Raw genomic sequence first — 21770 nt, 5'->3', positions numbered from 1 at the left:
TGCCCGAATGCACCCTCCTACCTCGTAAAGCGCCTACAGCTACTATCACCGTGGGCCACTGCCGGCGGGCGGGAAGCCGACACAGCGCGGCGTTGCGAGCAGCGGCTGTGCGGTGGTAGTGTAATGGTGAGCATAGTTGCCTTCCGAGCAGTTGAGCCGCGTTCGATTCCCGGCCACCGCAACGGGCGCAAATCTATGCGTATGAGTATGTGAGCCACGTGCTGTTGAATTAACGTTTTCTTTCCGTCGTCGCTCCACGCAGGCCATCCTGTAGTATGTCCCGACTTGTCCCGACTTTGCTCGGCTGACGCGAAAGCTGACGCTTGGAATTCGCCCTTATCAAAAGGACAGGCGCTATAAACGACTGTGAGAGGTGAGGTGTAGCGAGGTACCAAAACGACAGGCAAACTGCGAAATTTTCTGCTCTCTCTTCTGAAACAAAAAATAAAAAAAACCGACGCAGTCGGTAGGACTCGAACCTACGCTCCCAGAGGGAATCTGATTTCTAGTCAGACGCCTTAACCACTCGGCCACGACTGCTCGTAGCTAAAGCTTCCCTCGAATCGTGAAAAATGCAACCGGTCTGCGCAGAATGTTGACAGGAAACGAACTCGGTGCACTGATTACGGCAGGGCTACCAGCGCTACGAGACGAGCCATTACGGAAGCGTTAAAATCTTCGCCCGAACAGGGATTCGAACCCTGGACCCTTAGGTTAAAAGCCTAATGCTCTACCGACTGAGCTATCCGGGCTCACGCTTGTTGTGCATGGAGCGACTGCAAGCAATGTGAATAACTGGAACGCGTGTGTAGGCGTACTACGGTAATTGCTGGCTTCTGGCGCAACTGGCGACTTCACCGACTTCCCACTGACGCTGGTAGCACCCCAACAGCGGACCAGTGCCTCTTCTCCCTTTATCCCGGTGCTGACAGTAATTGCATCCTGTGCCTGCTTCCCCCGATTACGTTCGGTTGAAGCTCCGGAAGGTGGGCGACAAACGAAGGTTGGAAGGCCAAACGATGGAGGGTCGTGTGCGCAAAAACTTCCCTTCCGGTACCGGGAATCGAACCCGGGCCTCCTGGGTGAAAGCCAGGTATCCTAGCCACTAGACCACACCGGATTTGCTCGAGAAACGTGAGATTTACTCCCTCTCTTCTCGTATTTCGTGCTCAATCCGGACTCAGTGTTGTTATCTGTTTGCGAGCATTTTTGCGCGTGCAGACTGGCATGGCGCACAGCTCGAAACTGTCTATTCATTGCTGTTTGCATCATATTTCACTCATAACAGGGGAGGAGAATGATCAAAGTTGTACCTTGCCATAATTGGAAGTAAACATTGTGACGCTGAGGCGTGGACTCCTTGTGGATAACAAACGACAATTAAGTTCGTTCGCTAGCAATAGCAACGCCGTTAATTCAGCCGTGATGTACAGCAAATTAAATGCCCCGGGTGAGGATCGAACTCACGACCTTAAGATTATGAGACTTACGCGCTACCTACTGCGCTACCGAGGCTCGTTGCAACCATCATCCCAGGAATCTTGGTAAGTCTCACATATTAGAGATAGACAGTTTGCGCTTTCTCAGGAATCTGTTGTGTCGCTACGCGTGCTTTCCCGACTTGCTAGAGTAAACTGCTGCCGCAGCTTTTTTAACGACGGAAAGCAGCACTGCCTGAGGTTACAGTACATCGCCCTTGCGGCACCTGAACACAGCGGCCTGTAGGGCCAGGCCGACGCTGGAGTTCAGTAACAGCACGCGGCCGTCCAAGTAGGGTCTCTTGCGTGCTGCATGTTTGGTTCTTCTCACAGCGAATCCTGCTATACATTCCTGAGGCTGGCGCACCTCAAGCGAGCAATCGGCGCGGCAGCACTATAGCGAGAACAGCAAAACGATGCATCGGCCGGGAATCGAAGCCGGGCCGCCCGCGTGGTAGTCGAACAACCTACCACTTTTTTAGTTGTTGTTCTCATTTTGTTAGTTGCATTTGTTGGGGGCGGACGTCCGATGACGTCCGTGCTTCCCGAGCATATTCCCGAGCAGCTGTCTGCAGGGAAAGTGGGATTGCCACCCAGCGACGTCGGATACAACCGAAAAAAGTGCTACACACGCGGAGTCCCCCACTACACTGCCTCAAAGCGACCGCTCGTCACTATTGCGTGAGTAACGTTGCGGCCGCGGCGACGAGCCTTGCCCAAAGACGCAGCGTGCGTGGAGGCGCTGCCCGAATGCACCCTCCTACCTCGTAAAGCGCCTACAGCTACTATCACCGTGGGCCACTGCCGGCGGGCGGGAAGCCGACACAGCGCGGCGTTGCGAGCAGCGGCTGTGCGGTGGTAGTGTAATGGTGAGCATAGTTGCCTTCCGAGCAGTTGAGCCGCGTTCGATTCCCGGCCACCGCAACGGGCGCAAATCTATGCGTATGAGTATGTGAGCCACGTGCTGTTGAATTAACGTTTTCTTTCCGTCGTCGCTCCACGCAGGCCATCCTGTAGTATGTCCCGACTTGTCCCGACTTTGCTCGGCTGACGCGAAAGCTGACGCTTGGAATTCGCCCTTATCAAAAGGACAGGCGCTATAAACGACTGTGAGAGGTGAGGTGTAGCGAGGTACCAAAACGACAGGCAAACTGCGAAATTTTCTGCTCTCTCTTCTGAAACAAAAAATAAAAAAAACCGACGCAGTCGGTAGGACTCGAACCTACGCTCCCAGAGGGAATCTGATTTCTAGTCAGACGCCTTAACCACTCGGCCACGACTGCTCGTAGCTAAAGCTTCCCTCGAATCGTGAAAAATGCAACCGGTCTGCGCAGAATGTTGACAGGAAACGAACTCGGTGCACTGATTACGGCAGGGCTACCAGCGCTACGAGACGAGCCATTACGGAAGCGTTAAAATCTTCGCCCGAACAGGGATTCGAACCCTGGACCCTTAGGTTAAAAGCCTAATGCTCTACCGACTGAGCTATCCGGGCTCACGCTTGTTGTGCATGGAGCGACTGCAAGCAATGTGAATAACTGGAACGCGTGTGTAGGCGTACTACGGTAATTGCTGGCTTCTGGCGCAACTGGCGACTTCACCGACTTCCCACTGACGCTGGTAGCACCCCAACAGCGGACCAGTGCCTCTTCTCCCTTTATCCCGGTGCTGACAGTAATTGCATCCTGTGCCTGCTTCCCCCGATTACGTTCGGTTGAAGCTCCGGAAGGTGGGCGACAAACGAAGGTTGGAAGGCCAAACGATGGAGGGTCGTGTGCGCAAAAACTTCCCTTCCGGTACCGGGAATCGAACCCGGGCCTCCTGGGTGAAAGCCAGGTATCCTAGCCACTAGACCACACCGGATTTGCTCGAGAAACGTGAGATTTACTCCCTCTCTTCTCGTATTTCGTGCTCAATCCGGACTCAGTGTTGTTATCTGTTTGCGAGCATTTTTGCGCGTGCAGACTGGCATGGCGCACAGCTCGAAACTGTCTATTCATTGCTGTTTGCATCATATTTCACTCATAACAGGGGAGGAGAATGATCAAAGTTGTACCTTGCCATAATTGGAAGTAAACATTGTGACGCTGAGGCGTGGACTCCTTGTGGATAACAAACGACAATTAAGTTCGTTCGCTAGCAATAGCAACGCCGTTAATTCAGCCGTGATGTACAGCAAATTAAATGCCCCGGGTGAGGATCGAACTCACGACCTTAAGATTATGAGACTTACGCGCTACCTACTGCGCTACCGAGGCTCGTTGCAACCATCATCCCAGGAATCTTGGTAAGTCTCACATATTAGAGATAGACAGTTTGCGCTTTCTCAGGAATCTGTTGTGTCGCTACGCGTGCTTTCCCGACTTGCTAGAGTAAACTGCTGCCGCAGCTTTTTTAACGACGGAAAGCAGCACTGCCTGAGGTTACAGTACATCGCCCTTGCGGCACCTGAACACAGCGGCCTGTAGGGCCAGGCCGACGCTGGAGTTCAGTAACAGCACGCGGCCGTCCAAGTAGGGTCTCTTGCGTGCTGCATGTTTGGTTCTTCTCACAGCGAATCCTGCTATACATTCCTGAGGCTGGCGCACCTCAAGCGAGCAATCGGCGCGGCAGCACTATAGCGAGAACAGCAAAACGATGCATCGGCCGGGAATCGAAGCCGGGCCGCCCGCGTGGTAGTCGAACAACCTACCACTTTTTTAGTTGTTGTTCTCATTTTGTTAGTTGCATTTGTTGGGGGCGGACGTCCGATGACGTCCGTGCTTCCCGAGCATATTCCCGAGCAGCTGTCTGCAGGGAAAGTGGGATTGCCACCCAGCGACGTCGGATACAACCGAAAAAAGTGCTACACACGCGGAGTCCCCCACTACACTGCCTCAAAGCGACCGCTCGTCACTATTGCGTGAGTAACGTTGCGGCCGCGGCGACGAGCCTTGCCCAAAGACGCAGCGTGCGTGGAGGCGCTGCCCGAATGCACCCTCCTACCTCGTAAAGCGCCTACAGCTACTATCACCGTGGGCCACTGCCGGCGGGCGGGAAGCCGACACAGCGCGGCGTTGCGAGCAGCGGCTGTGCGGTGGTAGTGTAATGGTGAGCATAGTTGCCTTCCGAGCAGTTGAGCCGCGTTCGATTCCCGGCCACCGCAACGGGCGCAAATCTATGCGTATGAGTATGTGAGCCACGTGCTGTTGAATTAACGTTTTCTTTCCGTCGTCGCTCCACGCAGGCCATCCTGTAGTATGTCCCGACTTGTCCCGACTTTGCTCGGCTGACGCGAAAGCTGACGCTTGGAATTCGCCCTTATCAAAAGGACAGGCGCTATAAACGACTGTGAGAGGTGAGGTGTAGCGAGGTACCAAAACGACAGGCAAACTGCGAAATTTTCTGCTCTCTCTTCTGAAACAAAAAATAAAAAAAAACCGACGCAGTCGGTAGGACTCGAACATACGCTCCCAGAGGGAATCTGATTTCTAGTCAGACGCCTTAACCACTCGGCCACGACTGCTCGTAGCTAAAGCTTCCCTCGAATCGTGAAAAATGCAACCGGTCTGCGCAGAATGTTGACAGGAAACGAACTCGGTGCACTGATTACGGCAGGGCTACCAGCGCTACGAGACGAGCCATTACGGAAGCGTTAAAATCTTCGCCCGAACAGGGATTCGAACCCTGGACCCTTAGGTTAAAAGCCTAATGCTCTACCGACTGAGCTATCCGGGCTCACGCTTGTTGTGCATGGAGCGACTGCAAGCAATGTGAATAACTGGAACGCGTGTGTAGGCGTACTACGGTAATTGCTGGCTTCTGGCGCAACTGGCGACTTCACCGACTTCCCACTGACGCTGGTAGCACCCCAACAGCGGACCAGTGCCTCTTCTCCCTTTATCCCGGTGCTGACAGTAATTGCATCCTGTGCCTGCTTCCCCCGATTACGTTCGGTTGAAGCTCCGGAAGGTGGGCGACAAACGAAGGTTGGAAGGCCAAACGATGGAGGGTCGTGTGCGCAAAAACTTCCCTTCCGGTACCGGGAATCGAACCCGGGCCTCCTGGGTGAAAGCCAGGTATCCTAGCCACTAGACCACACCGGATTTGCTCGAGAAACGTGAGATTTACTCCCTCTCTTCTCGTATTTCGTGCTCAATCCGGACTCAGTGTTGTTATCTGTTTGCGAGCATTTTTGCGCGTGCAGACTGGCATGGCGCACAGCTCGAAACTGTCTATTCATTGCTGTTTGCATCATATTTCACTCATAACAGGGGAGGAGAATGATCAAAGTTGTACCTTGCCATAATTGGAAGTAAACATTGTGACGCTGAGGCGTGGACTCCTTGTGGATAACAAACGACAATTAAGTTCGTTCGCTAGCAATAGCAACGCCGTTAATTCAGCCGTGATGTACAGCAAATTAAATGCCCCGGGTGAGGATCGAACTCACGACCTTAAGATTATGAGACTTACGCGCTACCTACTGCGCTACCGAGGCTCGTTGCAACCATCATCCCAGGAATCTTGGTAAGTCTCACATATTAGAGATAGACAGTTTGCGCTTTCTCAGGAATCTGTTGTGTCGCTACGCGTGCTTTCCCGACTTGCTAGAGTAAACTGCTGCCGCAGCTTTTTTAACGACGGAAAGCAGCACTGCCTGAGGTTACAGTACATCGCCCTTGCGGCACCTGAACACAGCGGCCTGTAGGGCCAGGCCGACGCTGGAGTTCAGTAACAGCACGCGGCCGTCCAAGTAGGGTCTCTTGCGTGCTGCATGTTTGGTTCTTCTCACAGCGAATCCTGCTATACATTCCTGAGGCTGGCGCACCTCAAGCGAGCAATCGGCGCGGCAGCACTATAGCGAGAACAGCAAAACGATGCATCGGCCGGGAATCGAAGCCGGGCCGCCCGCGTGGTAGTCGAACAACCTACCACTTTTTTAGTTGTTGTTCTCATTTTGTTAGTTGCATTTGTTGGGGGCGGACGTCCGATGACGTCCGTGCTTCCCGAGCATATTCCCGAGCAGCTGTCTGCAGGGAAAGTGGGATTGCCACCCAGCGACGTCGGATACAACCGAAAAAAGTGCTACACACGCGGAGTCCCCCACTACACTGCCTCAAAGCGACCGCTCGTCACTATTGCGTGAGTAACGTTGCAGCCGCGGCGACGAGCCTTGCCCAAAGACGCAGCGTGCGTGGAGGCGCTGCCCGAATGCACCCTCCTACCTCGTAAAGCGCCTACAGCTACTATCACCGTGGGCCACTGCCGGCGGGCGGGAAGCCGACACAGCGCGGCGTTGCGAGCAGCGGCTGTGCGGTGGTAGTGTAATGGTGAGCATAGTTGCCTTCCGAGCAGTTGAGCCGCGTTCGATTCCCGGCCACCGCAACGGGCGCAAATCTATGCGTATGAGTATGTGAGCCACGTGCTGTTGAATTAACGTTTTCTTTCCGTCGTCGCTCCACGCAGGCCATCCTGTAGTATGTCCCGACTTGTCCCGACTTTGCTCGGCTGACGCGAAAGCTGACGCTTGGAATTCGCCCTTATCAAAAGGACAGGCGCTATAAACGACTGTGAGAGGTGAGGTGTAGCGAGGTACCAAAACGACAGGCAAACTGCGAAATTTTCTGCTCTCTCTTCTGAAACAAAAAATAAAAAAAAAACGACGCAGTCGGTAGGACTCGAACATACGCTCCCAGAGGGAATCTGATTTCTAGTCAGACGCCTTAACCACTCGGCCACGACTGCTCGTAGCTAAAGCTTCCCTCGAATCGTGAAAAATGCAACCGGTCTGCGCAGAATGTTGACAGGAAACGAACTCGGTGCACTGATTACGGCAGGGCTACCAGCGCTACGAGACGAGCCATTACGGAAGCGTTAAAATCTTCGCCCGAACAGGGATTCGAACCCTGGACCCTTAGGTTAAAAGCCTAATGCTCTACCGACTGAGCTATCCGGGCTCACGCTTGTTGTGCATGGAGCGACTGCAAGCAATGTGAATAACTGGAACGCGTGTGTAGGCGTACTACGGTAATTGCTGGCTTCTGGCGCAACTGGCGACTTCACCGACTTCCCACTGACGCTGGTAGCACCCCAACAGCGGACCAGTGCCTCTTCTCCCTTTATCCCGGTGCTGACAGTAATTGCATCCTGTGCCTGCTTCCCCCGATTACGTTCGGTTGAAGCTCCGGAAGGTGGGCGACAAACGAAGGTTGGAAGGCCAAACGATGGAGGGTCGTGTGCGCAAAAACTTCCCTTCCGGTACCGGGAATCGAACCCGGGCCTCCTGGGTGAAAGCCAGGTATCCTAGCCACTAGACCACACCGGATTTGCTCGAGAAACGTGAGATTTACTCCCTCTCTTCTCGTATTTCGTGCTCAATCCGGACTCAGTGTTGTTATCTGTTTGCGAGCATTTTTGCGCGTGCAGACTGGCATGGCGCACAGCTCGAAACTGTCTATTCATTGCTGTTTGCATCATATTTCACTCATAACAGGGGAGGAGAATGATCAAAGTTGTACCTTGCCATAATTGGAAGTAAACATTGTGACGCTGAGGCGTGGACTCCTTGTGGATAACAAACGACAATTAAGTTCGTTCGCTAGCAATAGCAACGCCGTTAATTCAGCCGTGATGTACAGCAAATTAAATGCCCCGGGTGAGGATCGAACTCACGACCTTAAGATTATGAGACTTACGCGCTACCTACTGCGCTACCGAGGCTCGTTGCAACCATCATCCCAGGAATCTTGGTAAGTCTCACATATTAGAGATAGACAGTTTGCGCTTTCTCAGGAATCTGTTGTGTCGCTACGCGTGCTTTCCCGACTTGCTAGAGTAAACTGCTGCCGCAGCTTTTTTAACGACGGAAAGCAGCACTGCCTGAGGTTACAGTACATCGCCCTTGCGGCACCTGAACACAGCGGCCTGTAGGGCCAGGCCGACGCTGGAGTTCAGTAACAGCACGCGGCCGTCCAAGTAGGGTCTCTTGCGTGCTGCATGTTTGGTTCTTCTCACAGCGAATCCTGCTATACATTCCTGAGGCTGGCGCACCTCAAGCGAGCAATCGGCGCGGCAGCACTATAGCGAGAACAGCAAAACGATGCATCGGCCGGGAATCGAAGCCGGGCCGCCCGCGTGGTAGTCGAACAACCTACCACTTTTTTAGTTGTTGTTCTCATTTTGTTAGTTGCATTTGTTGGGGGCGGACGTCCGATGACGTCCGTGCTTCCCGAGCATATTCCCGAGCAGCTGTCTGCAGGGAAAGTGGGATTGCCACCCAGCGACGTCGGATACAACCGAAAAAAGTGCTACACACGCGGAGTCCCCCACTACACTGCCTCAAAGCGACCGCTCGTCACTATTGCGTGAGTAACGTTGCGGCCGCGGCGACGAGCCTTGCCCAAAGACGCAGCGTGCGTGGAGGCGCTGCCCGAATGCACCCTCCTACCTCGTAAAGCGCCTACAGCTACTATCACCGTGGGCCACTGCCGGCGGGCGGGAAGCCGACACAGCGCGGCGTTGCGAGCAGCGGCTGTGCGGTGGTAGTGTAATGGTGAGCATAGTTGCCTTCCGAGCAGTTGAGCCGCGTTCGATTCCCGGCCACCGCAACGGGCGCAAATCTATGCGTATGAGTATGTGAGCCACGTGCTGTTGAATTAACGTTTTCTTTCCGTCGTCGCTCCACGCAGGCCATCCTGTAGTATGTCCCGACTTGTCCCGACTTTGCTCGGCTGACGCGAAAGCTGACGCTTGGAATTCGCCCTTATCAAAAGGACAGGCGCTATAAACGACTGTGAGAGGTGAGGTGTAGCGAGGTACCAAAACGACAGGCAAACTGCGAAATTTTCTGCTCTCTCTTCTGAAACAAAAAATAAAAAAAACCGACGCAGTCGGTAGGACTCGAACCTACGCTCCCAGAGGGAATCTGATTTCTAGTCAGACGCCTTAACCACTCGGCCACGACTGCTCGTAGCTAAAGCTTCCCTCGAATCGTGAAAAATGCAACCGGTCTGCGCAGAATGTTGACAGGAAACGAACTCGGTGCACTGATTACGGCAGGGCTACCAGCGCTACGAGACGAGCCATTACGGAAGCGTTAAAATCTTCGCCCGAACAGGGATTCGAACCCTGGACCCTTAGGTTAAAAGCCTAATGCTCTACCGACTGAGCTATCCGGGCTCACGCTTGTTGTGCATGGAGCGACTGCAAGCAATGTGAATAACTGGAACGCGTGTGTAGGCGTACTACGGTAATTGCTGGCTTCTGGCGCAACTGGCGACTTCACCGACTTCCCACTGACGCTGGTAGCACCCCAACAGCGGACCAGTGCCTCTTCTCCCTTTATCCCGGTGCTGACAGTAATTGCATCCTGTGCCTGCTTCCCCCGATTACGTTCGGTTGAAGCTCCGGAAGGTGGGCGACAAACGAAGGTTGGAAGGCCAAACGATGGAGGGTCGTGTGCGCAAAAACTTCCCTTCCGGTACCGGGAATCGAACCCGGGCCTCCTGGGTGAAAGCCAGGTATCCTAGCCACTAGACCACACCGGATTTGCTCGAGAAACGTGAGATTTACTCCCTCTCTTCTCGTATTTCGTGCTCAATCCGGACTCAGTGTTGTTATCTGTTTGCGAGCATTTTTGCGCGTGCAGACTGGCATGGCGCACAGCTCGAAACTGTCTATTCATTGCTGTTTGCATCATATTTCACTCATAACAGGGGAGGAGAATGATCAAAGTTGTACCTTGCCATAATTGGAAGTAAACATTGTGACGCTGAGGCGTGGACTCCTTGTGGATAACAAACGACAATTAAGTTCGTTCGCTAGCAATAGCAACGCCGTTAATTCAGCCGTGATGTACAGCAAATTAAATGCCCCGGGTGAGGATCGAACTCACGACCTTAAGATTATGAGACTTACGCGCTACCTACTGCGCTACCGAGGCTCGTTGCAACCATCATCCCAGGAATCTTGGTAAGTCTCACATATTAGAGATAGACAGTTTGCGCTTTCTCAGGAATCTGTTGTGTCGCTACGCGTGCTTTCCCGACTTGCTAGAGTAAACTGCTGCCGCAGCTTTTTTAACGACGGAAAGCAGCACTGCCTGAGGTTACAGTACATCGCCCTTGCGGCACCTGAACACAGCGGCCTGTAGGGCCAGGCCGACGCTGGAGTTCAGTAACAGCACGCGGCCGTCCAAGTAGGGTCTCTTGCGTGCTGCATGTTTGGTTCTTCTCACAGCGAATCCTGCTATACATTCCTGAGGCTGGCGCACCTCAAGCGAGCAATCGGCGCGGCAGCACTATAGCGAGAACAGCAAAACGATGCATCGGCCGGGAATCGAAGCCGGGCCGCCCGCGTGGTAGTCGAACAACCTACCACTTTTTTAGTTGTTGTTCTCATTTTGTTAGTTGCATTTGTTGGGGGCGGACGTCCGATGACGTCCGTGCTTCCCGAGCATATTCCCGAGCAGCTGTCTGCAGGGAAAGTGGGATTGCCACCCAGCGACGTCGGATACAACCGAAAAAAGTGCTACACACGCGGAGTCCCCCACTACACTGCCTCAAAGCGACCGCTCGTCACTATTGCGTGAGTAACGTTGCGGCCGCGGCGACGAGCCTTGCCCAAAGACGCAGCGTGCGTGGAGGCGCTGCCCGAATGCACCCTCCTACCTCGTAAAGCGCCTACAGCTACTATCACCGTGGGCCACTGCCGGCGGGCGGGAAGCCGACACAGCGCGGCGTTGCGAGCAGCGGCTGTGCGGTGGTAGTGTAATGGTGAGCATAGTTGCCTTCCGAGCAGTTGAGCCGCGTTCGATTCCCGGCCACCGCAACGGGCGCAAATCTATGCGTATGAGTATGTGAGCCACGTGCTGTTGAATTAACGTTTTCTTTCCGTCGTCGCTCCACGCAGGCCATCCTGTAGTATGTCCCGACTTGTCCCGACTTTGCTCGGCTGACGCGAAAGCTGACGCTTGGAATTCGCCCTTATCAAAAGGACAGGCGCTATAAACGACTGTGAGAGGTGAGGTGTAGCGAGGTACCAAAACGACAGGCAAACTGCGAAATTTTCTGCTCTCTCTTCTGAAACAAAAAATAAAAAAAAAACGACGCAGTCGGTAGGACTCGAACATACGCTCCCAGAGGGAATCTGATTTCTAGTCAGACGCCTTAACCACTCGGCCACGACTGCTCGTAGCTAAAGCTTCCCTCGAATCGTGAAAAATGCAACCGGTCTGCGCAGAATGTTGACAGGAAACGAACTCGGTGCACTGATTACGGCAGGGCTACCAGCGCTACGAGACGAGCCATTACGGAAGCGTTAAAATCTTCGCCCGAACAGGGATTCGAACCCTGGACCCTTAGGTTAAAAGCCTAATGCTCTACCGACTGAGCTATCCGGGCTCACGCTTGTTGTGCATGGAGCGACTGCAAGCAATGTGAATAACTGGAACGCGTGTGTAGGCGTACTACGGTAATTGCTGGCTTCTGGCGCAACTGGCGACTTCACCGACTTCCCACTGACGCTGGTAGCACCCCAACAGCGGACCAGTGCCTCTTCTCCCTTTATCCCGGTGCTGACAGTAATTGCATCCTGTGCCTGCTTCCCCCGATTACGTTCGGTTGAAGCTCCGGAAGGTGGGCGACAAACGAAGGTTGGAAGGCCAAACGATGGAGGGTCGTGTGCGCAAAAACTTCCCTTCCGGTACCGGGAATCGAACCCGGGCCTCCTGGGTGAAAGCCAGGTATCCTAGCCACTAGACCACACCGGATTTGCTCGAGAAACGTGAGATTTACTCCCTCTCTTCTCGTATTTCGTGCTCAATCCGGACTCAGTGTTGTTATCTGTTTGCGAGCATTTTTGCGCGTGCAGACTGGCATGGCGCACAGCTCGAAACTGTCTATTCATTGCTGTTTGCATCATATTTCACTCATAACAGGGGAGGAGAATGATCAAAGTTGTACCTTGCCATAATTGGAAGTAAACATTGTGACGCTGAGGCGTGGACTCCTTGTGGATAACAAACGACAATTAAGTTCGTTCGCTAGCAATAGCAACGCCGTTAATTCAGCCGTGATGTACAGCAAATTAAATGCCCCGGGTGAGGATCGAACTCACGACCTTAAGATTATGAGACTTACGCGCTACCTACTGCGCTACCGAGGCTCGTTGCAACCATCATCCCAGGAATCTTGGTAAGTCTCACATATTAGAGATAGACAGTTTGCGCTTTCTCAGGAATCTGTTGTGTCGCTACGCGTGCTTTCCCGACTTGCTAGAGTAAACTGCTGCCGCAGCTTTTTTAACGACGGAAAGCAGCACTGCCTGAGGTTACAGTACATCGCCCTTGCGGCACCTGAACACAGCGGCCTGTAGGGCCAGGCCGACGCTGGAGTTCAGTAACAGCACGCGGCCGTCCAAGTAGGGTCTCTTGCGTGCTGCATGTTTGGTTCTTCTCACAGCGAATCCTGCTATACATTCCTGAGGCTGGCGCACCTCAAGCGAGCAATCGGCGCGGCAGCACTATAGCGAGAACAGCAAAACGATGCATCGGCCGGGAATCGAAGCCGGGCCGCCCGCGTGGTAGTCGAACAACCTACCACTTTTTTAGTTGTTGTTCTCATTTTGTTAGTTGCATTTGTTGGGGGCGGACGTCCGATGACGTCCGTGCTTCCCGAGCATATTCCCGAGCAGCTGTCTGCAGGGAAAGTGGGATTGCCACCCAGCGACGTCGGATACAACCGAAAAAAGTGCTACACACGCGGAGTCCCCCACTACACTGCCTCAAAGCGACCGCTCGTCACTATTGCGTGAGTAACGTTGCGGCCGCGGCGACGAGCCTTGCCCAAAGACGCAGCGTGCGTGGAGGCGCTGCCCGAATGCACCCTCCTACCTCGTAAAGCGCCTACAGCTACTATCACCGTGGGCCACTGCCGGCGGGCGGGAAGCCGACACAGCGCGGCGTTGCGAGCAGCGGCTGTGCGGTGGTAGTGTAATGGTGAGCATAGTTGCCTTCCGAGCAGTTGAGCCGCGTTCGATTCCCGGCCACCGCAACGGGCGCAAATCTATGCGTATGAGTATGTGAGCCACGTGCTGTTGAATTAACGTTTTCTTTCCGTCGTCGCTCCACGCAGGCCATCCTGTAGTATGTCCCGACTTGTCCCGACTTTGCTCGGCTGACGCGAAAGCTGACGCTTGGAATTCGCCCTTATCAAAAGGACAGGCGCTATAAACGACTGTGAGAGGTGAGGTGTAGCGAGGTACCAAAACGACAGGCAAACTGCGAAATTTTCTGCTCTCTCTTCTGAAACAAAAAATAAAAAAAACCGACGCAGTCGGTAGGACTCGAACCTACGCTCCCAGAGGGAATCTGATTTCTAGTCAGACGCCTTAACCACTCGGCCACGACTGCTCGTAGCTAAAGCTTCCCTCGAATCGTGAAAAATGCAACCGGTCTGCGCAGAATGTTGACAGGAAACGAACTCGGTGCACTGATTACGGCAGGGCTACCAGCGCTACGAGACGAGCCATTACGGAAGCGTTAAAATCTTCGCCCGAACAGGGATTCGAACCCTGGACCCTTAGGTTAAAAGCCTAATGCTCTACCGACTGAGCTATCCGGGCTCACGCTTGTTGTGCATGGAGCGACTGCAAGCAATGTGAATAACTGGAACGCGTGTGTAGGCGTACTACGGTAATTGCTGGCTTCTGGCGCAACTGGCGACTTCACCGACTTCCCACTGACGCTGGTAGCACCCCAACAGCGGACCAGTGCCTCTTCTCCCTTTATCCCGGTGCTGACAGTAATTGCATCCTGTGCCTGCTTCCCCCGATTACGTTCGGTTGAAGCTCCGGAAGGTGGGCGACAAACGAAGGTTGGAAGGCCAAACGATGGAGGGTCGTGTGCGCAAAAACTTCCCTTCCGGTACCGGGAATCGAACCCGGGCCTCCTGGGTGAAAGCCAGGTATCCTAGCCACTAGACCACACCGGATTTGCTCGAGAAACGTGAGATTTACTCCCTCTCTTCTCGTATTTCGTGCTCAATCCGGACTCAGTGTTGTTATCTGTTTGCGAGCATTTTTGCGCGTGCAGACTGGCATGGCGCACAGCTCGAAACTGTCTATTCATTGCTGTTTGCATCATATTTCACTCATAACAGGGGAGGAGAATGATCAAAGTTGTACCTTGCCATAATTGGAAGTAAACATTGTGACGCTGAGGCGTGGACTCCTTGTGGATAACAAACGACAATTAAGTTCGTTCGCTAGCAATAGCAACGCCGTTAATTCAGCCGTGATGTACAGCAAATTAAATGCCCCGGGTGAGGATCGAACTCACGACCTTAAGATTATGAGACTTACGCGCTACCTACTGCGCTACCGAGGCTCGTTGCAACCATCATCCCAGGAATCTTGGTAAGTCTCACATATTAGAGATAGACAGTTTGCGCTTTCTCAGGAATCTGTTGTGTCGCTACGCGTGCTTTCCCGACTTGCTAGAGTAAACTGCTGCCGCAGCTTTTTTAACGACGGAAAGCAGCACTGCCTGAGGTTACAGTACATCGCCCTTGCGGCACCTGAACACAGCGGCCTGTAGGGCCAGGCCGACGCTGGAGTTCAGTAACAGCACGCGGCCGTCCAAGTAGGGTCTCTTGCGTGCTGCATGTTTGGTTCTTCTCACAGCGAATCCTGCTATACATTCCTGAGGCTGGCGCACCTCAAGCGAGCAATCGGCGCGGCAGCACTATAGCGAGAACAGCAAAACGATGCATCGGCCGGGAATCGAAGCCGGGCCGCCCGCGTGGTAGTCGAACAACCTACCACTTTTTTAGTTGTTGTTCTCATTTTGTTAGTTGCATTTGTTGGGGGCGGACGTCCGATGACGTCCGTGCTTCCCGAGCATATTCCCGAGCAGCTGTCTGCAGGGAAAGTGGGATTGCCACCCAGCGACGTCGGATACAACCGAAAAAAGTGCTACACACGCGGAGTCCCCCACTACACTGCCTCAAAGCGACCGCTCGTCACTATTGCGTGAGTAACGTTGCGGCCGCGGCGACGAGCCTTGCCCAAAGACGCAGCGTGCGTGGAGGCGCTGCCCGAATGCACCCTCCTACCTCGTAAAGCGCCTACAGCTACTATCACCGTGGGCCACTGCCGGCGGGCGGGAAGCCGACACAGCGCGGCGTTGCGAGCAGCGGCTGTGCGGTGGTAGTGTAATGGTGAGCATAGTTGCCTTCCGAGCAGTTGAGCCGCGTTCGATTCCCGGCCACCGCAACGGGCGCAAATCTATGCGTATGAGTATGTGAGCCACGTGCTGTTGAATTAACGTTTTCTTTCCGTCGTCGCTCCACGCAGGCCATCCTGTAGTATGTCCCGACTTGTCCCGACTTTGCTCGGCTGACGCGAAAGCTGACGCTTGGAATTCGCCCTTATCAAAAGGACAGGCGCTATAAACGACTGTGAGAGGTGAGGTGTAGCGAGGTACCAAAACGACAGGCAAACTGCGAAATTTTCTGCTCTCTCTTCTGAAACAAAAAATAAAAAAAACCGACGCAGTCGGTAGGACTCGAACCTACGCTCCCAGAGGGAATCTGATTTCTAGTCAGACGCCTTAACCACTCGGCCACGACTGCTCGTAGCTAAAGCTTCCCTCGAATCGTGAAAAATGCAACCGGTCTGCGCAGAATGTTGACAGGAAACGAACTCGGTGCACTGATTACGGCAGGGCTACCAGCGCTACGAGACGAGCCATTACGGAAGCGTTAAAATCTTCGCCCGAACAGGGATTCGAACCCTGGACCCTTAGGTTAAAAGCCTAATGCTCTACCGACTGAGCTATCCGGGCTCACGCTTGTTGTGCATGGAGCGACTGCAAGCAAAGTGAATAACTGGAACGCGTGTGTAGGCGTACTACGGTAATTGCTGGCTTCTGGCGCAACTGGCGACTTCACCGACTTCCCACTGACGCTGGTAGCACCCCAACAGCGGACCAGTGCCTCTTCTCCCTTTATCCCGGTGCTGACAGTAATTGCATCCTGTGCCTGCTTCCCCCGATTACGTTCGGTTGAAGCTCCGGAAGGTGGGCGACAAACGAAGGTTGGAAGGCCAAACGATGGAGGGTCGTGTGCGCAAAAACTTCCCTTCCGGTACCGGGAATCGAACCCGGGCCTCCTGGGTGAAAGCCAGGTATCCTAGCCACTAGACCACACCGGATTTGCTCGAGAAACGTGAGATTTACTCCCTCTCTTCTCGTATTTCGTGCTCAATCCGGACTCAGTGTTGTTATCTGTTTGCGAGCATTTTTGCGCGTGCAGACTGGCATGGCGCACAGCTCGAAACTGTCTATTCATTGCTGTTTGCATCATATTTCACTCATAACAGGGGAGGAGAATGATCAAAGTTGTACCTTGCCATAATTGGAAGTAAACATTGTGACGCTGAGGCGTGGACTCCTTGTGGATAACAAACGACAATTAAGTTCGTTCGCTAGCAATAGCAACGCCGTTAATTCAGCCGTGATGTACAGCAAATTAAATGCCCCGGGTGAGGATCGAACTCACGACCTTAAGATTATGAGACTTACGCGCTACCTACTGCGCTACCGAGGCTCGTTGCAACCATCATCCCAGGAATCTTGGTAAGTCTCACATATTAGAGATAGACAGTTTGCGCTTTCTCAGGAATCTGTTGTGTCGCTACGCGTGCTTTCCCGACTTGCTAGAGTAAACTGCTGCCGCAGCTTTTTTAACGACGGAAAGCAGCACTGCCTGAGGTTACAGTACATCGCCCTTGCGGCACCTGAACACAGCGGCCTGTAGGGCCAGGCCGACGCTGGAGTTCAGTAACAGCACGCGGCCGTCCAAGTAGGGTCTCTTGCGTGCTGCATGTTTGGTTCTTCTCACAGCGAATCCTGCTATACATTCCTGAGGCTGGCGCACCTCAAGCGAGCAATCGGCGCGGCAGCACTATAGCGAGAACAGCAAAACGATGCATCGGCCGGGAATCGAAGCCGGGCCGCCCGCGTGGTAGTCGAACAACCTACCACTTTTTTAGTTGTTGTTCTCATTTTGTTAGTTGCATTTGTTGGGGGCGGACGTCCGATGACGTCCGTGCTTCCCGAGCATATTCCCGAGCAGCTGTCTGCAGGGAAAGTGGGATTGCCACCCAGCGACGTCGGATACAACCGAAAAAAGTGCTACACACGCGGAGTCCCCCACTACACTGCCTCAAAGCGACCGCTCGTCACTATTGCGTGAGTAACGTTGCGGCCGCGGCGACGAGCCTTGCCCAAAGACGCAGCGTGCGTGGAGGCGCTGCCCGAATGCACCCTCCTACCTCGTAAAGCGCCTACAGCTACTATCACCGTGGGCCACTGCCGGCGGGCGGGAAGCCGACACAGCGCGGCGTTGCGAGCAGCGGCTGTGCGGTGGTAGTGTAATGGTGAGCATAGTTGCCTTCCGAGCAGTTGAGCCGCGTTCGATTCCCGGCCACCGCAACGGGCGCAAATCTATGCGTATGAGTATGTGAGCCACGTGCTGTTGAATTAACGTTTTCTTTCCGTCGTCGCTCCACGCAGGCCATCCTGTAGTATGTCCCGACTTGTCCCGACTTTGCTCGGCTGACGCGAAAGCTGACGCTTGGAATTCGCCCTTATCAAAAGGACAGGCGCTATAAACGACTGTGAGAGGTGAGGTGTAGCGAGGTACCAAAACGACAGGCAAACTGCGAAATTTTCTGCTCTCTCTTCTGAAACAAAAAATAAAAAAAACCGACGCAGTCGGTAGGACTCGAACCTACGCTCCCAGAGGGAATCTGATTTCTAGTCAGACGCCTTAACCACTCGGCCACGACTGCTCGTAGCTAAAGCTTCCCTCGAATCGTGAAAAATGCAACCGGTCTGCGCAGAATGTTGACAGGAAACGAACTCGGTGCACTGATTACGGCAGGGCTACCAGCGCTACGAGACGAGCCATTACGGAAGCGTTAAAATCTTCGCCCGAACAGGGATTCGAACCCTGGACCCTTAGGTTAAAAGCCTAATGCTCTACCGACTGAGCTATCCGGGCTCACGCTTGTTGTGCATGGAGCGACTGCAAGCAAAGTGAATAACTGGAACGCGTGTGTAGGCGTACTACGGTAATTGCTGGCTTCTGGCGCAACTGGCGACTTCACCGACTTCCCACTGACGCTGGTAGCACCCCAACAGCGGACCAGTGCCTCTTCTCCCTTTATCCCGGTGCTGACAGTAATTGCATCCTGTGCCTGCTTCCCCCGATTACGTTCGGTTGAAGCTCCGGAAGGTGGGCGACAAACGAAGGTTGGAAGGCCAAACGATGGAGGGTCGTGTGCGCAAAAACTTCCCTTCCGGTACCGGGAATCGAACCCGGGCCTCCTGGGTGAAAGCCAGGTATCCTAGCCACTAGACCACACCGGATTTGCTCGAGAAACGTGAGATTTACTCCCTCTCTTCTCGTATTTCGTGCTCAATCCGGACTCAGTGTTGTTATCTGTTTGCGAGCATTTTTGCGCGTGCAGACTGGCATGGCGCACAGCTCGAAACTGTCTATTCATTGCTGTTTGCATCATATTTCACTCATAACAGGGGAGGAGAATGATCAAAGTTGTACCTTGCCATAATTGGAAGTAAACATTGTGACGCTGAGGCGTGGACTCCTTGTGGATAACAAACGACAATTAAGTTCGTTCGCTAGCAATAGCAACGCCGTTAATTCAGCCGTGATGTACAGCAAATTAAATGCCCCGGGTGAGGATCGAACTCACGACCTTAAGATTATGAGACTTACGCGCTACCTACTGCGCTACCGAGGCTCGTTGCAACCATCATCCCAGGAATCTTGGTAAGTCTCACATATTAGAGATAGACAGTTTGCGCTTTCTCAGGAATCTGTTGTGTCGCTACGCGTGCTTTCCCGACTTGCTAGAGTAAACTGCTGCCGCAGCTTTTTTAACGACGGAAAGCAGCACTGCCTGAGGTTACAGTACATCGCCCTTGCGGCACCTGAACACAGCGGCCTGTAGGGCCAGGCCGACGCTGGAGTTCAGTAACAGCACGCGGCCGTCCAAGTAGGGTCTCTTGCGTGCTGCATGTTTGGTTCTTCTCACAGCGAATCCTGCTATACATTCCTGAGGCTGGCGCACCTCAAGCGAGCAATCGGCGCGGCAGCACTATAGCGAGAACAGCAAAACGATGCATCGGCCGGGAATCGAAGCCGGGCCGCCCGCGTGGTAGTCGAACAACCTACCACTTTTTTAGTTGTTGTTCTCATTTTGTTAGTTGCATTTGTTGGGGGCGGACGTCCGATGACGTCCGTGCTTCCCGAGCATATTCCCGAGCAGCTGTCTGCAGGGAAAGTGGGATTGCCACCCAGCGACGTCGGATACAACCGAAAAAAGTGCTACACACGCGGAGTCCCCCACTACACTGCCTCAAAGCGACCGCTCGTCACTATTGCGTGAGTAACGTTGCGGCCGCGGCGACGAGCCTTGCCCAAAGACGCAGCGTGCGTGGAGGCGCTGCCCGAATGCACCCTCCTACCTCGTAAAGCGCCTACAGCTACTATCACCGTGGGCCACTGCCGGCGGGCGGGAAGCCGACACAGCGCGGCGTTGCGAGCAGCGGCTGTGCGGTGGTAGTGTAATGGTGAGCATAGTTGCCTTCCGAGCAGTTGAGCCGCGTTCGATTCCCGGCCACCGCAACGGGCGCAAATCTATGCGTATGAGTATGTGAGCCACGTGCTGTTGAATTAACGTTTTCTTTCCGTCGTCGCTCCACGCAGGCCATGCTGTAGTATGTCCCGACTTGTCCCGACTTTGCTCGGCTGACGCGAAAGCTGACGCTTGGAATTCGCCCTTATCAAAAGGACAGGCGCTATAAACGACTGTGAGAGGTGAGGTGTAGCGAGGTACCAAAACGACAGGCAAACTGCGAAATTTTCTGCTCTCTCTTCTGAAACAAAAAATAAAAAAAACCGACGCAGTCGGTAGGACTCGAACCTACGCTCCCAGAGGGAATCTGATTTCTAGTCAGACGCCTTAACCACTCGGCCACGACTGCTCGTAGCTAAAGCTTCCCTCGAATCGTGAAAAATGCAACCGGTCTGCGCAGAATGTTGACAGGAAACGAACTCGGTGCACTGATCACGGCAGGGCTACCAGCGCTACGAGACGAGCCATTACGGAAGCGTTAAAATCTTCGCCCGAACAGGGATTCGAACCCTGGACCCTTAGGTTAAAAGCCTAATGCTCTACCGACTGAGCTATCCGGGCTCACGCTTGTTGTGCATGGAGCGACTGCAAGCAAAGTGAATAACTGGAACGCGTGTGTAGGCGTACTACGGTAATTGCTGGCTTCTGGCGCAACTGGCGACTTCACCGACTTCCCACTGACGCTGGTAGCACCCCAACAGCGGACCAGTGCCTCTTCTCCCTTTATCCCGGTGCTGACAGTAATTGCATCCTGTGCCTGCTTCCCCCGATTACGTTCGGTTGAAGCTCCGGAAGGTGGGCGACAAACGAAGGTTGGAAGGCCAAACGATGGAGGGTCGTGTGCGCAAAAACTTCCCTTCCGGTACCGGGAATCGAACCCGGGCCTCCTGGGTGAAAGCCAGGTATCCTAGCCACTAGACCACACCGGATTTGCTCGAGAAACGTGAGATTTACTCCCTCTCTTCTCGTATTTCGTGCTCAATCCGGACTCAGTGTTGTTATCTGTTTGCGAGCATTTTTGCGCGTGCAGACTGGCATGGCGCACAGCTCGAAACTGTCTATTCATTGCTGTTTGCATCATATTTCACTCATAACAGGGGAGGAGAATGATCAAAGTTGTACCTTGCCATAATTGGAAGTAAACATTGTGACGCTGAGGCGTGGACTCCTTGTGGATAACAAACGACAATTAAGTTCGTTCGCTAGCAATAGCAACGCCGTTAATTCAGCCGTGATGTACAGCAAATTAAATGCCCCGGGTGAGGATCGAACTCACGACCTTAAGATTATGAGACTTACGCGCTACCTACTGCGCTACCGAGGCTCGTTGCAACCATCATCCCAGGAATCTTGGTAAGTCTCACATATTAGAGATAGACAGTTTGCGCTTTCTCAGGAATCTGTTGTGTCGCTACGCGTGCTTTCCCGACTTGCTAGAGTAAACTGCTGCCGCAGCTTTTTTAACGACGGAAAGCAGCACTGCCTGAGGTTACAGTACATCGCCCTTGCGGCACCTGAACACAGCGGCCTGTAGGGCCAGGCCGACGCTGGAGTTCAGTAACAGCACGCGGCCGTCCAAGTAGGGTC

The 21770-nt window shown here is 53.7% G+C and overlaps 50 non-coding genes across 50 annotated transcripts; 10 read left to right on the top strand and 40 right to left on the bottom strand.

Annotated features, from left to right (window-relative positions):
• The first annotated feature begins 109 nt into the window (after positions 1-109).
• Positions 110-181, top strand: Trnag-ucc (transfer RNA glycine (anticodon UCC)). Its single transcript has one exon. It is a non-coding gene; the product is annotated as a tRNA-Gly (tRNA).
• A 277-nt stretch (positions 182-458) lies between these two features.
• On the bottom strand, positions 459-540 carry Trnas-aga (transfer RNA serine (anticodon AGA)). Its single transcript has one exon. It is a non-coding gene; the product is annotated as a tRNA-Ser (tRNA).
• Positions 541-679: 139 nt separating this feature from the next.
• Positions 680-752, bottom strand: Trnak-uuu (transfer RNA lysine (anticodon UUU)). Its single transcript has one exon. It is a non-coding gene; the product is annotated as a tRNA-Lys (tRNA).
• A 296-nt stretch (positions 753-1048) lies between these two features.
• On the bottom strand, positions 1049-1120 carry Trnae-uuc (transfer RNA glutamic acid (anticodon UUC)). Its single transcript has one exon. It is a non-coding gene; the product is annotated as a tRNA-Glu (tRNA).
• Positions 1121-1442: 322 nt separating this feature from the next.
• Trnam-cau (transfer RNA methionine (anticodon CAU)) lies at positions 1443-1515 on the bottom strand. Its single transcript has one exon. It is a non-coding gene; the product is annotated as a tRNA-Met (tRNA).
• Positions 1516-2330: 815 nt separating this feature from the next.
• Positions 2331-2402, top strand: Trnag-ucc (transfer RNA glycine (anticodon UCC)). Its single transcript has one exon. It is a non-coding gene; the product is annotated as a tRNA-Gly (tRNA).
• Positions 2403-2679: 277 nt separating this feature from the next.
• On the bottom strand, positions 2680-2761 carry Trnas-aga (transfer RNA serine (anticodon AGA)). The gene has a single exon. It is a non-coding gene; the product is annotated as a tRNA-Ser (tRNA).
• A 139-nt stretch (positions 2762-2900) lies between these two features.
• Trnak-uuu (transfer RNA lysine (anticodon UUU)) lies at positions 2901-2973 on the bottom strand. The gene has a single exon. It is a non-coding gene; the product is annotated as a tRNA-Lys (tRNA).
• Positions 2974-3269: 296 nt separating this feature from the next.
• Positions 3270-3341, bottom strand: Trnae-uuc (transfer RNA glutamic acid (anticodon UUC)). The gene has a single exon. It is a non-coding gene; the product is annotated as a tRNA-Glu (tRNA).
• Positions 3342-3663: 322 nt separating this feature from the next.
• Positions 3664-3736, bottom strand: Trnam-cau (transfer RNA methionine (anticodon CAU)). The gene has a single exon. It is a non-coding gene; the product is annotated as a tRNA-Met (tRNA).
• An 815-nt stretch (positions 3737-4551) lies between these two features.
• Trnag-ucc (transfer RNA glycine (anticodon UCC)) lies at positions 4552-4623 on the top strand. The gene has a single exon. It is a non-coding gene; the product is annotated as a tRNA-Gly (tRNA).
• A 278-nt stretch (positions 4624-4901) lies between these two features.
• On the bottom strand, positions 4902-4983 carry Trnas-aga (transfer RNA serine (anticodon AGA)). The gene has a single exon. It is a non-coding gene; the product is annotated as a tRNA-Ser (tRNA).
• Positions 4984-5122: 139 nt separating this feature from the next.
• Trnak-uuu (transfer RNA lysine (anticodon UUU)) lies at positions 5123-5195 on the bottom strand. The gene has a single exon. It is a non-coding gene; the product is annotated as a tRNA-Lys (tRNA).
• Positions 5196-5491: 296 nt separating this feature from the next.
• Trnae-uuc (transfer RNA glutamic acid (anticodon UUC)) lies at positions 5492-5563 on the bottom strand. The gene has a single exon. It is a non-coding gene; the product is annotated as a tRNA-Glu (tRNA).
• Positions 5564-5885: 322 nt separating this feature from the next.
• Trnam-cau (transfer RNA methionine (anticodon CAU)) lies at positions 5886-5958 on the bottom strand. Its single transcript has one exon. It is a non-coding gene; the product is annotated as a tRNA-Met (tRNA).
• Positions 5959-6773: 815 nt separating this feature from the next.
• Trnag-ucc (transfer RNA glycine (anticodon UCC)) lies at positions 6774-6845 on the top strand. Its single transcript has one exon. It is a non-coding gene; the product is annotated as a tRNA-Gly (tRNA).
• Positions 6846-7123: 278 nt separating this feature from the next.
• Positions 7124-7205, bottom strand: Trnas-aga (transfer RNA serine (anticodon AGA)). Its single transcript has one exon. It is a non-coding gene; the product is annotated as a tRNA-Ser (tRNA).
• A 139-nt stretch (positions 7206-7344) lies between these two features.
• Trnak-uuu (transfer RNA lysine (anticodon UUU)) lies at positions 7345-7417 on the bottom strand. Its single transcript has one exon. It is a non-coding gene; the product is annotated as a tRNA-Lys (tRNA).
• A 296-nt stretch (positions 7418-7713) lies between these two features.
• Positions 7714-7785, bottom strand: Trnae-uuc (transfer RNA glutamic acid (anticodon UUC)). Its single transcript has one exon. It is a non-coding gene; the product is annotated as a tRNA-Glu (tRNA).
• A 322-nt stretch (positions 7786-8107) lies between these two features.
• Trnam-cau (transfer RNA methionine (anticodon CAU)) lies at positions 8108-8180 on the bottom strand. The gene has a single exon. It is a non-coding gene; the product is annotated as a tRNA-Met (tRNA).
• Positions 8181-8995: 815 nt separating this feature from the next.
• On the top strand, positions 8996-9067 carry Trnag-ucc (transfer RNA glycine (anticodon UCC)). The gene has a single exon. It is a non-coding gene; the product is annotated as a tRNA-Gly (tRNA).
• Positions 9068-9344: 277 nt separating this feature from the next.
• Trnas-aga (transfer RNA serine (anticodon AGA)) lies at positions 9345-9426 on the bottom strand. Its single transcript has one exon. It is a non-coding gene; the product is annotated as a tRNA-Ser (tRNA).
• A 139-nt stretch (positions 9427-9565) lies between these two features.
• Positions 9566-9638, bottom strand: Trnak-uuu (transfer RNA lysine (anticodon UUU)). The gene has a single exon. It is a non-coding gene; the product is annotated as a tRNA-Lys (tRNA).
• Positions 9639-9934: 296 nt separating this feature from the next.
• On the bottom strand, positions 9935-10006 carry Trnae-uuc (transfer RNA glutamic acid (anticodon UUC)). The gene has a single exon. It is a non-coding gene; the product is annotated as a tRNA-Glu (tRNA).
• Positions 10007-10328: 322 nt separating this feature from the next.
• Trnam-cau (transfer RNA methionine (anticodon CAU)) lies at positions 10329-10401 on the bottom strand. Its single transcript has one exon. It is a non-coding gene; the product is annotated as a tRNA-Met (tRNA).
• Positions 10402-11216: 815 nt separating this feature from the next.
• Trnag-ucc (transfer RNA glycine (anticodon UCC)) lies at positions 11217-11288 on the top strand. Its single transcript has one exon. It is a non-coding gene; the product is annotated as a tRNA-Gly (tRNA).
• Positions 11289-11566: 278 nt separating this feature from the next.
• Positions 11567-11648, bottom strand: Trnas-aga (transfer RNA serine (anticodon AGA)). The gene has a single exon. It is a non-coding gene; the product is annotated as a tRNA-Ser (tRNA).
• A 139-nt stretch (positions 11649-11787) lies between these two features.
• Trnak-uuu (transfer RNA lysine (anticodon UUU)) lies at positions 11788-11860 on the bottom strand. The gene has a single exon. It is a non-coding gene; the product is annotated as a tRNA-Lys (tRNA).
• A 296-nt stretch (positions 11861-12156) lies between these two features.
• On the bottom strand, positions 12157-12228 carry Trnae-uuc (transfer RNA glutamic acid (anticodon UUC)). The gene has a single exon. It is a non-coding gene; the product is annotated as a tRNA-Glu (tRNA).
• Positions 12229-12550: 322 nt separating this feature from the next.
• Positions 12551-12623, bottom strand: Trnam-cau (transfer RNA methionine (anticodon CAU)). Its single transcript has one exon. It is a non-coding gene; the product is annotated as a tRNA-Met (tRNA).
• Positions 12624-13438: 815 nt separating this feature from the next.
• On the top strand, positions 13439-13510 carry Trnag-ucc (transfer RNA glycine (anticodon UCC)). Its single transcript has one exon. It is a non-coding gene; the product is annotated as a tRNA-Gly (tRNA).
• Positions 13511-13787: 277 nt separating this feature from the next.
• Trnas-aga (transfer RNA serine (anticodon AGA)) lies at positions 13788-13869 on the bottom strand. Its single transcript has one exon. It is a non-coding gene; the product is annotated as a tRNA-Ser (tRNA).
• A 139-nt stretch (positions 13870-14008) lies between these two features.
• Trnak-uuu (transfer RNA lysine (anticodon UUU)) lies at positions 14009-14081 on the bottom strand. The gene has a single exon. It is a non-coding gene; the product is annotated as a tRNA-Lys (tRNA).
• Positions 14082-14377: 296 nt separating this feature from the next.
• Trnae-uuc (transfer RNA glutamic acid (anticodon UUC)) lies at positions 14378-14449 on the bottom strand. The gene has a single exon. It is a non-coding gene; the product is annotated as a tRNA-Glu (tRNA).
• Positions 14450-14771: 322 nt separating this feature from the next.
• Positions 14772-14844, bottom strand: Trnam-cau (transfer RNA methionine (anticodon CAU)). Its single transcript has one exon. It is a non-coding gene; the product is annotated as a tRNA-Met (tRNA).
• An 815-nt stretch (positions 14845-15659) lies between these two features.
• On the top strand, positions 15660-15731 carry Trnag-ucc (transfer RNA glycine (anticodon UCC)). Its single transcript has one exon. It is a non-coding gene; the product is annotated as a tRNA-Gly (tRNA).
• Positions 15732-16008: 277 nt separating this feature from the next.
• On the bottom strand, positions 16009-16090 carry Trnas-aga (transfer RNA serine (anticodon AGA)). Its single transcript has one exon. It is a non-coding gene; the product is annotated as a tRNA-Ser (tRNA).
• A 139-nt stretch (positions 16091-16229) lies between these two features.
• Positions 16230-16302, bottom strand: Trnak-uuu (transfer RNA lysine (anticodon UUU)). Its single transcript has one exon. It is a non-coding gene; the product is annotated as a tRNA-Lys (tRNA).
• A 296-nt stretch (positions 16303-16598) lies between these two features.
• Positions 16599-16670, bottom strand: Trnae-uuc (transfer RNA glutamic acid (anticodon UUC)). Its single transcript has one exon. It is a non-coding gene; the product is annotated as a tRNA-Glu (tRNA).
• Positions 16671-16992: 322 nt separating this feature from the next.
• Trnam-cau (transfer RNA methionine (anticodon CAU)) lies at positions 16993-17065 on the bottom strand. Its single transcript has one exon. It is a non-coding gene; the product is annotated as a tRNA-Met (tRNA).
• An 815-nt stretch (positions 17066-17880) lies between these two features.
• Positions 17881-17952, top strand: Trnag-ucc (transfer RNA glycine (anticodon UCC)). Its single transcript has one exon. It is a non-coding gene; the product is annotated as a tRNA-Gly (tRNA).
• A 277-nt stretch (positions 17953-18229) lies between these two features.
• Positions 18230-18311, bottom strand: Trnas-aga (transfer RNA serine (anticodon AGA)). The gene has a single exon. It is a non-coding gene; the product is annotated as a tRNA-Ser (tRNA).
• A 139-nt stretch (positions 18312-18450) lies between these two features.
• Positions 18451-18523, bottom strand: Trnak-uuu (transfer RNA lysine (anticodon UUU)). Its single transcript has one exon. It is a non-coding gene; the product is annotated as a tRNA-Lys (tRNA).
• A 296-nt stretch (positions 18524-18819) lies between these two features.
• Positions 18820-18891, bottom strand: Trnae-uuc (transfer RNA glutamic acid (anticodon UUC)). The gene has a single exon. It is a non-coding gene; the product is annotated as a tRNA-Glu (tRNA).
• Positions 18892-19213: 322 nt separating this feature from the next.
• On the bottom strand, positions 19214-19286 carry Trnam-cau (transfer RNA methionine (anticodon CAU)). Its single transcript has one exon. It is a non-coding gene; the product is annotated as a tRNA-Met (tRNA).
• An 815-nt stretch (positions 19287-20101) lies between these two features.
• On the top strand, positions 20102-20173 carry Trnag-ucc (transfer RNA glycine (anticodon UCC)). Its single transcript has one exon. It is a non-coding gene; the product is annotated as a tRNA-Gly (tRNA).
• Positions 20174-20450: 277 nt separating this feature from the next.
• On the bottom strand, positions 20451-20532 carry Trnas-aga (transfer RNA serine (anticodon AGA)). The gene has a single exon. It is a non-coding gene; the product is annotated as a tRNA-Ser (tRNA).
• Positions 20533-20671: 139 nt separating this feature from the next.
• On the bottom strand, positions 20672-20744 carry Trnak-uuu (transfer RNA lysine (anticodon UUU)). The gene has a single exon. It is a non-coding gene; the product is annotated as a tRNA-Lys (tRNA).
• Positions 20745-21040: 296 nt separating this feature from the next.
• On the bottom strand, positions 21041-21112 carry Trnae-uuc (transfer RNA glutamic acid (anticodon UUC)). Its single transcript has one exon. It is a non-coding gene; the product is annotated as a tRNA-Glu (tRNA).
• A 322-nt stretch (positions 21113-21434) lies between these two features.
• Positions 21435-21507, bottom strand: Trnam-cau (transfer RNA methionine (anticodon CAU)). The gene has a single exon. It is a non-coding gene; the product is annotated as a tRNA-Met (tRNA).
• Positions 21508-21770: the final 263 nt, after the last annotated feature.

This window comes from Schistocerca cancellata, unplaced genomic scaffold, assembly GCF_023864275.1.
Source record: "Schistocerca cancellata isolate TAMUIC-IGC-003103 unplaced genomic scaffold, iqSchCanc2.1 HiC_scaffold_596, whole genome shotgun sequence".
Lineage (NCBI taxonomy): Eukaryota > Metazoa > Arthropoda > Insecta > Orthoptera > Acrididae > Schistocerca > Schistocerca cancellata.
This window is presented reverse-complemented; position numbering and strand designations above follow the sequence as displayed.